Source organism: Phyllostomus hastatus, unplaced genomic scaffold (genome assembly GCF_019186645.2).
Source record: "Phyllostomus hastatus isolate PE091 unplaced genomic scaffold, TTU_PhHast_1.1 phas_scaffold_21, whole genome shotgun sequence".
In the NCBI taxonomy this organism is placed as follows: domain Eukaryota; kingdom Metazoa; phylum Chordata; class Mammalia; order Chiroptera; family Phyllostomidae; genus Phyllostomus; species Phyllostomus hastatus.
In genome coordinates this window covers 9,451,290-9,454,732 of record NW_025334017.1, presented here as the reverse complement: position 1 = coordinate 9,454,732, position 3,443 = coordinate 9,451,290, and the positions used below count along the sequence as shown (strand labels likewise).

The window sequence follows — 3,443 nt, the reverse complement described above, 5'->3', positions numbered from 1 at the left end:
GAACCCAGTAAAAGCCCATTGAGGAAAAAGCTACTGGCCCTTCTCCTTTGAGAGATCAGCCACATTTCCTCCCCAAGCAGATCATGTCTTGATAGACTTATTCTCTTCTGTGGAGGCTGGGGAGCAGGGGAGAGACCCTGCATGTAGAGCCCCACCCCCCAACCTTAAGTAACATGTGAATCATCTTTTCCCTAGGCTACTACCATGATCTCCTAACTAGTCCCATCCCCTATCTTGCTTATCTCAATCCACTCACCACACCATCATAAGAGTGATACTTGTAAAAGGCAAATCTGCTTATGTTATTCTACTGCTTAAAAACTTTCAAGACCCTCCTTTACAAGGTCAAGTCCAAATTACTTTGAATAAAATCCAAGATTGTGGTCTGGCCTACAGCCACTTTTTCAGGTTCATTTCCTACACACATCCACATGCCTATAGTTTTCTATTTGGTCAACACGGTCCTCTTTCAATTCTGCCAAAGTTCTTGTACATACAAGGTCCGGCAGAAAGTAACACCTGCTTGAGTGTTGTTGGTAGGGTAATAATATGGGTCTAATAGTTTATAGTGTTTTTTTTATTTTGCCAGCAGATAGCGTGAATGCCGTCCCCCACTACCACAAATTATGCAGCCACGTTTCCCACATTTGGAGAAATTGCAGGGGTCAGCACATCGGAGTGCAATGGATAAGCCTCGCCCTGGGAAAACCACCTTCGTGATCATAGTATCTCCCCTGCCAGGTAAGTATTAATAATTTATAGTTTGCACTTGAACATTTCATCTAAAATATCATATGGTGTATTTGAAAGTGGTATTATTATGTTATAGAATTACAAGCTTATGATTTTGTAATAAAAGAGAGGCGTTATTTGTGCTGAACGCTGTATATGTCTTCGCAAGTCCTGTTCTGGCTATCTATCCACTTTCTTCCTCTTTCTCCCCAGCCCTAACTTTAATATGGCAAAATTCTCCATCCTTCAGGGCCCACTCAAGCAGAACTGATCACCTTCTTTGTACCATTATTGTACTTTTATTCTATCACAAAGAGAACATAGCTTTAAGTATGAGATGGTGACCTCTGGTCTGAGGCTGTCTGGGTTCGTGTTCTACCCCTAAGACGTGCAGCAGGGTGATCTTGGCCAAACACTTCATGTCTTAATGCCTTAGTTTTTTCATCTGTAAATTAACTCTTCTGTGTTTCTTAAGGAGACGACCTTCTGGGAGCTACAGTGCTTATTTGGCCTGTGCTTGGGTTGGCCAGTGGGGGCTCTGTCAGCTGTCTAGAAGCTTGAGGGAGAGTGAGGATAAGATGGGTCTGGATCCACAATTCCAAAAGGTGTGGATGGTAGGCTTTCCCCACACCAACAAGCAATTACCAGATATCAGCTGGTTGTCCTATATTCAACTCAGTTCTGACACTGTCTGCCTGGACACAGCATCAGATCCCACAGGTTAAGGGCTCAGTCCCACAAGACTGCCGATTGCAAGCCTAGGTTGTCATTTGTGCTTGTAAAAGACAGGCTATAGATTGGAGGCTCCAATGGCCCACTCCTTGGGTTTGATGCATTTGCTAGAGTGGCTAACAGAACTTTATTTACTAGATTGCTAGTTTATTAAGCAAGGATCTATAATTCAGAAACCGCCTGGTAGAAGTGATGTGTAGGGCAAGGTATAGGGGAAAGGTGCAGAGCTTCCATGCCCTCAGAGGGCGCTGCTCTCACCAAACCTCCATGTGTTCATCAACCTGGAAGCTCTCAGGAGCTGGTTCTTTTGTTTTTTATGGAGGCTTTATTGTGTAAGCATGATTGATTAAATCACTGATTATGTCATTCCAATTCAATAATCACGTGATTGGCTCCAGGAGCAACCAGCCCCCCTCCTTAGATGGGATCAGATAGGTACCTTGTTATCATAACACTTCATATCCATTTCAGAAAACATAAGGGTTTTACAATCTCTGTGCCAGAAAGGGGGATGAAGACCAAATATATATTTCTCATTGTAAATCACAGTGTGGCAAAAGGCCAGGTATTCATTCCTCTGCTTCTTTCCCTGTCAGACCTTCTTACCCTAAGGACACAGCTCCTATAGGGAGGTGGTCTGTAGCTGCACTTATCCTTTCCAGGTTCCATTTCTCTGATTTTCTCAGGTTCCCTTACTCTAGCTCACACCTGTGTAAATAGACATTTATTAGAATCTTACCAAGTTTCCCATTTGAGTGGGCCGCTTGTTTCTTACCAGAACCCTGACTGGTACATTCTCCCCTAGTGGGTAGTGAAGCTTTGAAGCCTAGGCTCTAAAGATTTTAAGGCTAGGCTGCCATTCAGCTGTGTAATCTAGCACAGTAGCTGATGCTACATAGTTGAAGTTAAATTTACATCCCTGAATTAATTGATGAGCAAATGGATGATTAACACTTTGGAGAAAGAGCGGGTAGACAGGAAAGGCTTCAAAGAGCAGGTGATTGTTGAGCTAGGTTCAAAGAATGTTATGCAGGAACATTCCTTCCAAAGAAAATAGCTTGTACAAAAGTACAAGGTGTGACAGTGTTTGGGGAACTACAAGTAATAATTATTTTGGAGCACAGAACATATTGGGCTCCCACATAAGCTGTCTTGGTACAAATGATTCTGCTGCTATTGCAAAGTTTGAAATCACTGTCTTAGCCAAGCTTCTCCCTTTATAGAGAGAAAAATATCTAGTAAAGGATAAAGGATAAATCCAATAAAGAATTGTCCAAGTTCACTATAAACCCTTTGTAGCAGTGTTCATTTATGACAGGGAAGTTCAAGTCTCTTGACTCCATCTGCTACCTTGCATGTACAGAGCCCTGGAAAACCAAAGAATCTGAGCCCCATGGAGTGAAAGCAGATGCACTACAGACCTTGAGGCAAGCACATTAATGAGGCCAAGCTCACTGCTTTGTTAGAGGCATCGTTTACCAAATGGAGTTGGCTGTGCAGAGAAGGCTCTAGGTGAGAGCCCTTGGAAGACTAAGGACATTTTATTGCAACAAGCAGACACAATTAGGCCAGGATTCTCCTTTCACCGGAAAGCTGGCCTGGGAGACCAGGTTTCAAGGGTGAGTCAGACACAGTAGGCATGTCAAATACAGTCACTGGGTCCAGTCCTAAAGGTCCATGTCCTTGCTGAAGTAGAGTCACAAAAGCTTGGGGTCGCTGTCTGAATGGCAGAAAACCACACATAACACGTATTCTTTGTAACTACTTTCCTTCATGCGCTTGCTTGTAGTGACTTACAGGAGGAAAGAGCAAGTTGGATGTCACTTAGCAATGTGGTAGTAGTGACCACATCTTCTTCTCTTGACCTTGTGTAAATAGAAGTGTATGGGTACAGTCAATGAGTGAATGAATAAATATATTGAACCTCATCCGTTTATTTTGCTCCTCAACTATTTATATAACTGGCTGTCATGGACTAA

At 42.9% G+C, this 3,443-nt stretch overlaps 1 non-coding gene across 1 annotated transcript; it reads right to left on the bottom strand.

Annotated features, from left to right (window-relative positions):
- Positions 1 to 586: 586 nt before the first annotated feature.
- On the bottom strand, positions 587 to 749 carry LOC123833395. Its single transcript, XR_006788235.1, has one exon. It is a non-coding gene; the product is annotated as a U1 spliceosomal RNA (small nuclear RNA).
- Positions 750 to 3,443: the final 2,694 nt, after the last annotated feature.